Here is a 10,010-nt window from a genome sequence, read left to right as displayed (position 1 = left end):
GCATACAAATATAAAATACCACAAGATAGGTATATAGTACCTCTAAATGGTGTAATGGTATAAATATTTTTCTAATGATACAAATAGATGTCAATGATATATCAAATATTATACCATTGTGAGATATAATAGTACTACTAAGACAACCTATACTCTAATGGTATTACATATATGCATAGTAGTACAAAGAAAAGTACTATTGAGATCTTAAAAAATGCCTATATAGACGTCAAATTACTATATTAGTCTCCTATGACTTTTGGAAACACATAAGGCCTATGTGCTTAGATGCCCACCATATGCAAAGTGGTGTTGAGTGGTAATGGAAGGTTATGAAAAAATTCACATGTATGGGTATGAAGTTCCATTACCAAGGTACTGATGGTAGTGAACTTGGGTGTTTTACCCCAAATTTATTATCATTTCCATGATTTATGACCGCTAACCAAACGAAAGGCAAGCCAAAGACTTAGGACATTCGAAGTATCTCTTTGTAATTGAGGTGTCAAGGAATAAATCTGGTACACATACTCTTGAATCAATGGAAAAATATCCTTGATTTGTTGACAGATACTGATATGTTAAACTGTAGTGAAGCAATTTTTCCTCATCCTAAGAACTCGAATTTGAGTACAACAGATGGACCTCCTTTGGTTGAACCTGAAATTTACAGAAGGTTAATTGGGGAACTTGATACAAAGTACTTGAATATGGCTCGACCTGACATTTCTTATGTAGTAGTCCAGCAGCTAATTCCATCTTTGGTGCTCCTATATAATCACATCTTTAGCTGTTCTTCATGTTCTTAAGTATCGAAAAGGTACTATATATCAACCTTAATTCTTTTTATCTTACTTCTTCAGATTTTGTACTCGATCAAGGGATGTTGTGATGTAGATTGGGATTCATGCATGCCAATTTTCAGCAAAATTCTAAGAAACGAATAAATAAATTAATAGTAACATCTGTTGGAATATGACTCGAGAATCAATCGAGGCTTGGCATATAAGCTAAGGGGATGAATTACTTGTGTTAAACAAGGAAGCATTGGGTGGGTCAACTTCAACTGGGCATATCTCTCAAACTACTCGGAGTTTTGAGGTGATTCAAGTTGGAGGTGAAAGCTTGTTTCAAGAGCTTTCCAACGATAGTTCATAAGCTTAATTCCAATGAGAAAGGAGGAAGTTATAGCTATTATACTACAAGCTATCTACGCTGACCAGGACAGGGGCTGCACGTCCGTGCCAAATTTGGCACGTCCGTGCAGCTGATGTCTGATTTATCTAGGCTAGCACGTCCATGCCATATTTGGCACGTTTGTGCCTACCTGATACTCAGTCCAGATCTGTCGGGGGTATAAATACCCATTTGGGGTTATTTTGTTCATTATCCCCAGAAACACAATTAGAGCTAGGGTTCTTGTTCTTGAAACCCTTGTGCTTTATAGTGGAAATTAGTGAGAAATTACTCTTGTAAACACTAATTGAAATCAATACAACTATTCTCCTTTCTTTGGGTGGGTTTTATAGTCTTCAAGTAATTGCTTGAAGGATTTTCCCACCTTTCAATTTCTTGTCTCTTTTACTATCAAATTTCTTAATTGTTCTTTGCTAATTACTTCAATTATCAACCATTTGCTCTAACAAATTGGTATCAGAGCCAAGATTAGATCTTTGGGTATAATTAGGGCTTGTTCTTGGTTAATTGAAGATTGAAGGTATTTTGGTCATGGGAGGTTCAAAATTTGAAACTGAGAAATTTGATAGGTCAATCAACTTTGGATTATGAAAGTTGAAGATGAATGCCATTTTGGTTCAAAATGGCTTGGATGAGGCAATGCTTGGGATTAAGAAGAAGCCTTCGGCTATGTTGGAGGAGAAGTTCAACAAGTTGGACAAGAAAGCTCTCTCCTTGATTCAATTGAGCGTTTCTAATGAGGTGTTGAGGGAGGTAGCGAAGGAAATAACGGCGGCGGGGTTATGGTTGAAGCTTGAGTCGCTCTACATGAAAAAATCGGTGACCAATCGATTTTTGTTGAAGAGCAAACTACATGACCTCAAACTTGAAGAAGGTAAATCCTTGAAATCTCATCTTGATGAGTTTGATTCTATAGTTATGGACTTGCATAATATAGATGTTACTTTAGATGATGAGGATTTAGCTATACGTTTGTTGTGTTCATTGCCTCCTGATTATAAGCATTTTAGAGAGACGGTAGTGTATGGTAGAGATGAATTGTCACTTGAGGATGTTAGGAATGTGTTGTTGCAAAGGGAGTTAATTGAAAATCAATCAACTAGAAATGATGACCTTGGTCATGGTGTTGAAGGTCTTGTTGTGATGAGAGGTAGACCAAAGGAGAGGAACAATTCCGGTGCTAAATCCGGTACTTCTAAGTCTAGATCAAAATCTAAGCTTAAGAATGTTGTTTGTCGTGCTTGCCATAAGAAAGGCCACATTCGAAAGTTTTGCCTGAAGAAGGGGAAAAAGGATAAAGGATAAAGTGTTGCTAGTATATCTTACCATGATGATTCGGCGGCGGTGGCTCACAGTGATAGTGATGATTCAATTCTTCTTGCGGTTGAATCGAATTCAAGGTTCAATGACAAATGGATACTTGATTCGGGGTGTTCTTATCATATCACTCCCAATCGACATTGGTTCTCTACTTATGATAGTGTTCAAGGTGGAGTGGTACTAATGGGCAATAGTGCGGCTTGCAAGGTTGCGGGGATTTGGGCGGTTAGGATCAAGACGTTTGATGGAATGGTCCGCACTCTATCAAATGTGCGTCATGTTCCGGATATGACTAAGAACTTGATCTCATTGGGCACTTTGGATAGCAATGGTTGCCGGTGCACTCTTGAAAATGGTGAACTTAAGGTTGCTTTGGGGGCTCAAGTTGTGATGAAAGGCAAGAAGATTGGCTCACTCTATGAGTTAATCGGGTCGGCGGTTGAGGGTTCGGCATCGGCAGTGTCTTCGTCAATTTCTGAGTCCGATAATACGAAGTTGTGGCATATGAGGCTTGGGCACATGAGTGAAAGAGGTTTGTCGGAATTGTCCAAGAGGGGTCTATTGGGTAATCAAGCTACGGGTTCTATGGAATTTTCTGAGCATTGTGCGTTCGGGAAACAAAGAAGGGTTAGCTTCAAGGCGGCCACACATAGAACCAAGGGTACACTTGATTATATTCACTTGGATTTGTGGGGTCCTTATAGAAAGCCATCCTTAGGTGATCACCGCTATTTGCTCACCTTTATTGATGATTATTCACGGAAGGGGTGGGTTTTCTTCTTGAAAAGCAAAGATCAAGTCTTTGAGGAGTTCCAAGATTGGGAAACCTTGATTGAGAAGAAAACCGAAAGGCAAATAAAGAGATTGCGAACGGATAATGGGCTTGAGTTCGTGGAGAAAGAATTCACCAAGACATTGCTCGTCATCGCACTTGTACCGGTAGACCGCAACAAAATGGAATGGCAGAAAGGATGAATAGGACTTTGCTTGAAAAGGCTCGGTGTATGTTGTTCCAAGCGGGGCTAAGCAAGGGATTTTGGGCCGAAGCGATGAAAATGGCGGCTCATGTGGCAAACCGGTCACCACACACCGCTCTTGGGTTGAAGACGGCGGAGGAGATGTGGTCGAGTACGCCGAGATATCATTCCGGATTGAGAGTCTTCGGTTGTCCGGCTTATGCCTATGTGAATGACGGGAAGTTGAAGCCTAGAGCAAAGAAGTGTATCTTCTTAGGATACACGGATGGGGTCAAGGGTTATAGACTTTGGGACCCTAGCACATCAAGAATCATACTAGCCGAGATGTTACCTTTAATGAGTCCGTATTTCTTCAAAAGGGTGATACTTTTTCTTTTGAGTTTGCCGAGAAGGAGGTGGAGAATGTTGACGGTGTTGATACATACTCATGAGAAGGTTGATGAAGTTCTTAATGATGATGGTGGTGTAGAAACACCACAAAAAGGTGGAGATGTTCCTTCCACTTCCTCCCCTAAGAAGTCCACCACCCCTAGGAAGGAACAATCTTCCCACCAAGTGCAAAAATTAAGTCTTGCACATGGACGAGCTATGAGGCATATAAAGCCTCCGGTTCGATTCGATTTTGAGGAGATGGCGGCCTATGCATTGAATGTTTCTAGTGATGTAGTCGATGTTGAGCCATCTTCATATACCGAAGCAATGGAGTGTGTTGATTGACTCCAAAAGATGGCAATTGGCCATGGAAGAAGAGATGGAATCTCTTCACAAGAATCATACATGGAAGCTTGTAGAGAAACCACGGGCAAGAAAATTGTTGATTGCAAATGGGTCTATAAGTACAAAGAGGGAATTCCAAGGATTGAGGAGCCAAGGTGCAAAGCAAGAGTTGTAGCACATGGTTTTAGCCAAGTTCCGGGAATCGACTACAATGAAATTTTCTCACCGGTGGTAAGGCACACTTCTATTCGTTCATTACTTGCTCTTGTTGCCATGCATGATTTGGAGTTGGAGCAGTTAGATGTGAAAACCGCATTCTTGCATGGAGAGCTTGAGGAGGAAATATACATGCGGCAACCGGATGGTTTTGTTGTTGAGGGTAAGGAGGATCATGTATGCTTATTAAAGAAGTCCTTGTATGGTTTGAAACAATCACCTCGGCAATGGTACAGACGATTTGACCAATGTATGTTGGGGCATGGTTTCTCCCGAAGTGACTATGATAGTTGTGTATACTTGAAGAAGGTGAGTGATGGCTCTTTGTTGTATCTTTTGCTATATGTTGATGACATACTTGTAGCGGCAAAAGACATGTTTGAGGTCAAGAAGGTGAAATAAATGTTAAAGGGGGAATTTGAAATAAAGGATTTGGGCCCGGCAAGGAAAATTCTTGGCGTGGAGATTATAAGAAATCGTGAGAGATGGAGTTTGTACTTATCCCAAGAAAAGTACATTGAAAAGGTCTTGGAGAGATGCTACACTAGTAGAAAAATGCTCATTTGCGTCACTCGTAGAAACCAATGACACAAATGATATATTTTGGCTTCATTATAAGTAATATGTGTCGGACATTAGCTATAAAGTGAAGCAAAAATCTGATATATTTCAGCTTATTCATATTTGCGTCGCTTTTATTAATAGGAACAACACATATGATATTGTCATTTGCGTCACTTATTTATTGACAAGCTACACAAATAACTTTGTGAGTAAATTGCGTCACTTCTTTCTTTATGGAGTGACGCAAATGACTATCACTATTAGTAGTCTTAGTATGCAATTCAACCCACTCAGCGCTGCCTTCGATCCCATTCATTATACAAAAAAAAACTCTCGCTGCCGTTCGAACTTCAAAACCCCATCAAATTCAACAGCAAAACCCCAGCAAATCTGAGCCAAAAGCCCCCTTTTTCGAGCAAATTCGACCCAAAACCCCCCATATCCGAGCCAAAATCCCCTATTTTCGAGCAAAAAATCGACCCAAAACCCTCCACGAAATTCGAACTATGAGAACCGCAGAAAATCGAGCAAAATACCCTAAATTCGAGCAAATAATGACTAAAAATTCAAATCAAAAGCTAAAAAATTTCGCCCCCAAAAACCCTAGAAATTTCGACCAAAAATCCGAACAAATTTGAGCAATAAGCATTGAAATTCGACCTCCTATAGCAGCTAGGGTTTAAACTCGGTTCTCTCGCATTTAGGCTCTACATTTAATTTGGTGAATTTGTGAAGTCGATTTCACCCAAGGTAAGATTGCTTCTTGTTTTTTCTTCACTATTTTCATAGAATTTAGAGATTGTTACTTGTTGATGTTGCTGTTGGTGGCGAGCAGGGGCAGCAATGGCTGATTTATGCGGTGGCAGCACTGGTGAGGTAGTAAAGATTTGGGTGGAGTGGAGTAGCTCGTAAAGTTGCTGGAGTTCTCGCTCGCCTGCTTTGTTGAGTTCGAGGGGTTTTTGAATTTCTCATTTTATGTAAACCTTGATTTCACAAAATCTACCACAAGTTATTATCTTTACTTTCTTTTACTTTGATTATCAAAGTTCGTCGCTTTTCCCTACATTTTTCTTGTTGACACTTTTTAACAGTATTATTAGATCACCCATCTTTCAATTTTTTCAGATTTCATCTACAATTAATTATATTGTTTCGATTATATACTGATCTTTGTGATTTATATGTTCTACCCTTTAAATTTTAGTGTTAATTTTGCTAAAATTTTTAGCTTTGACTTGAGTTATGGTTCTTATCTGATTTGTAAATTTTGATTGATTTTGGGATTTTTGTTTTTAACCCTTGGTTTTTGTTTGATTGTGTGGTAGAAATTGGGGATTGTTAATGAAATCTCTAGTGTTAAATCGTACTCGTAGTATACATTATCCCCGTGAGATGCACGATTTTAATAAAAAAAGTTATAGTATAGAACTCGTATATACAATGAATATTTTCAAATTTTGTCATAAATTCATTGGAAGGAGATTTTTTAAAAGAAATACAGTTTGAATATTTTAGGAAATTTCTAAACGTTTGAATATTAGTGTTAAGGAATTGAGGAGAGGGAATGAGAGATCTTTAAATCAAAAGAAAGGAATACATTTGTCATTTCAATTTACTATACTTTGGTTTCCTAGATTAAAGTTGTTGAAAGAATTTAATTAGCTTGTTTACGAAGTATCACACAAAAGAAAAAAAAATCCTTTCAGAGAAAGAAAAAGAAAAAAAAAAAAAAAAAACTATCACAAAAAGATGGCATCATCAATGGTTTTAGGTGGGAAAAAATTTCATAAAAATGCGACACGTATACAGTTTTGAAGAGAGATAATGTCAGCAATGTTTTGTTTTAGTAATAGTTAACAGATCTGTGACTTATATTGGGTTTAAGATCGTAGTGATGAATTTTAATTTTAGTTGTTTTTACTTCTGATTCCCTTTTTTATTTTATTTTATTTTTTTAACTTTTACGCTTCTAGGTATGATAATTTATGGAATTGTTATCATGATTTTATGGGTTTTCAATTTACTTCTTTATATTGATCCTGAACCACTCAAGTTGATTGTGCTGCTATCTTATGTTTTGCTTTATTAAATTATATAATTGATCTGATATTATCTTTAAGCTTCATCATGCTGCTTGAAAGATGGATAATTTGCTAGTTAAGGTCATTAGCTTGATTTGTTTTTTTTTCCGTGCTGATTTTCGATGAAGTATAGCTTAGTTTGAATATTGATTAATTATGGATCGGGGTTTCTTTAAAGCAAATGGTTTACTCTGATGTGCAACTTTTTCACTGAGGTGCTAACATCAGACATTTACATTGGTGTTAGCATCAGACATTTACATTTTATGTAAACTTTGATTTCACAAAATCTATCACTATTTATCTGTACTTTCTTTGGTGTAAGTGCAGCAGGTGGCTGGTGGTTTTTGGTGAGTGCGGTGGTGTGGCTGGGTGCAACGGCATTTTGTTACGGAGAGCTCTTTTGTTGTTAAGTTGTTTGTGAATTGCAGGGGAGAATGTAAAGGTTTCTCTCTCACATATTCAGATTAACTCTAATCTTTTTGTTATTCATTGAATTTTCAGGTTAATTGTTCTATAGTTTGAGGTACCAGTTGATTTCTTACTCGATTTCTCTCATATTAAAGGTAATTTAACATCACAATTGAAGCAACATAATATAGCTCTTCATCACCTAATATCAATTTCACAATCTAGAGTTTCATTATACGCTCTTGCTAATATAACAATTGGGATGACGTGAGATGTGGCTACTATGTCCTGCGCTTTATGTTTGAAATAGTTCAACATCAACATCATCGTAGTAGTGAGGATCTTATTATAGTATGGGCTGTTTTCATTACTGATTCATCAATTTATTTTAAATTGGCTACACGTACTCTTGAATTGATTATTTTTTGGTTTTTGTGTTGTGTTAACAGGAATTTTCAAGAACAATACCTTATACCGGGAGGAGATAAATGAGGTTTGAGATATTTGGTCAAACTATTGTTTGAGCAATGTTGAAATTTAGATTTAAACTAACTCCATTTATTTTTTAGACTTTTTTGCCTTAGTTCTTAGGCTTGAAATGAATGTATTTTGGGTTACCAACATTTTGGGTTGGTCTATGTTCTTGTGTTGGTTGATGATACCAATAATGTTGAGTTGTAAACTTCTTGGCAGGTTGTTAAATAATACATTGTCATCATTTCCAAATTTATGGGTTGGCCAAAATACAAAGGAAACTCTGCAGAAAAATATACTTATGTAATTACTTTATTAAGATTTAATTTTGTCCTACATTATAACATTACAGTATAAGAGATACAATTGATGAAAAAAAAATAGTGTTTCTTTAATGTATAAATTTGAAAAAAAAAACATCATTTGCATCACTCATTGAATGAAGGATTAATACCGTTTTTTAATCCCAACTTTCACCAATTTATTTTCATTAATCCCAACTTTGGATTATTCCTCAATAATCCCAACTTTAAGGTGTCTTATCATTCTTCATATCCAACCGATAACTAAACCTGTTATATCAGGTCACTTGACACGTGTCAAGTCCTGATTGGTCAAAAAATTAAAAAAAAATAACAAAAAGAAAAAAATAAAAAAAAAAACAAAAAAATCAAAATTAAAAAAAAAACCACCCAGCCAAAACCCCAACCACCCAAGAAATTCCGACAGGCCGCCCAGCCACCTCCCTCGTCGGATTGCCGGACCTCCCCCTCCACTAGAGTTGCCGCTCCGGCCGCTACCATCTAAACCACCATCCCCCCTCCTTGAAACCCCCACGCAACCACCAATAAAAACCCGATGCAAATAACTCATTTTCTCTTCCTCAAACCAATCATCTGCGTCACTAATTTATAATACAAGTGACGCAAATGACTGAACAAATGTTATGAAATAGAGTTATATGCGTCACTCATTTAACAAATAAGTGACGTAAATGACTGAACAATTATTATGAAATAGAGTTATTTGCGTCATTCATTTAACAAACGAGTGACCCAAATAACTGTTATTTGCGTCACGCATATGTAAACAAGCGACACAAATAAGTGTTATTTGCGTCGCTCATAGAAGTGACACAATGAGCGACGCAAATGACTTTGCGTCATTTGCTTCGTGAGCTGTTGTGTTGCACATAGAAACGACGCAAATACACCCTAAATGAGCGACGCAAATGAATGTTTTTGTACTAGTAAAGCCCGTTTCCGTTCCTTTCGCATCTCATTTCAAATTGTCATCCTTGGATTCTCCAAATTTCAAGGAGGATAAGGAGTTCATGTCATCCATTCCTTATGCCATTGCGGTTGGGAGCATTATGTATGCAATGGTTTGTACTCGACCGAACATTGCTCAAACCGTAAGCGTGGTGAGTAGGTACATGGAAAATCCGGAAAGGCACATTGGCAAGCCGTCAAGTGGATCCTTAGGTATTTGCGGGGTACTTCTAGCACTTGTATTGAGTATGGGCGGAATGGAGATGACTTGATTGGTTATGTGGATTCCGATTATGGTGGTGACCTTGATGATCGGAAGTCCACTTTGGGGTATATGTTTTGCCTCAGTGGTTCGGCTATCAGTTGGAGGTCGGCATTGCAAGAAGTGACCGCCTTTTCAACAACGGAAGCCGAATACATGGCTTTGACGGAGGGATTCAAAGAAGCCCAATGGCTTGGTGGATTTGTTGGAGAGTTGAGGTCGGAGAGATGTGTTTCTATAATGTATAGTGATAGCCAAAGCGCCATTCACTTAGCTAGAAATCAAAATTCTTTCCATAGGAGGACAAAACACATCGATGTGAAGTATCACTATATTCGAGATACTATTGCTAGTGGCAAGGTAGCATTAGGGAAGGTGCATACTTCGGATAATCCGGCGGACATGTTAACTAAGCCTTTATTGGTTGCAAAGTTTGATTGCTCAAACTTGGTTGGCTGTTATTAGCTATGTGTAGGGAATTTTTCAAACTCATCTTTGAGCCCTACTGTGGTTCATGCTT

At 37.7% G+C, this 10,010-nt stretch overlaps 1 long non-coding RNA gene across 1 annotated transcript; it reads left to right on the top strand.

The window, feature by feature from the left end:
• The first annotated feature begins 5,107 nt into the window (after nucleotides 1-5,107).
• Nucleotides 5,108-8,209, top strand: LOC110699651. The gene is made up of 2 exons (XR_002506957.1): nucleotides 5,108-7,638; nucleotides 7,933-8,209. It is a non-coding gene; the product is annotated as an uncharacterized LOC110699651 (long non-coding RNA).
• The last annotated feature ends 1,801 nt before the right edge of the window (nucleotides 8,210-10,010 follow it).

The sequence above is a fragment of the Chenopodium quinoa genome, unplaced genomic scaffold (genome assembly GCF_001683475.1).
Source record: "Chenopodium quinoa cultivar QQ74 unplaced genomic scaffold, ASM168347v1, whole genome shotgun sequence".
NCBI classification, from domain to species: Eukaryota; Viridiplantae; Streptophyta; class Magnoliopsida; order Caryophyllales; family Amaranthaceae; genus Chenopodium; species Chenopodium quinoa.
The sequence above is the reverse complement of the archived record's forward strand: the minus strand, read 5'-3'. Positions and strand labels throughout refer to the sequence as shown.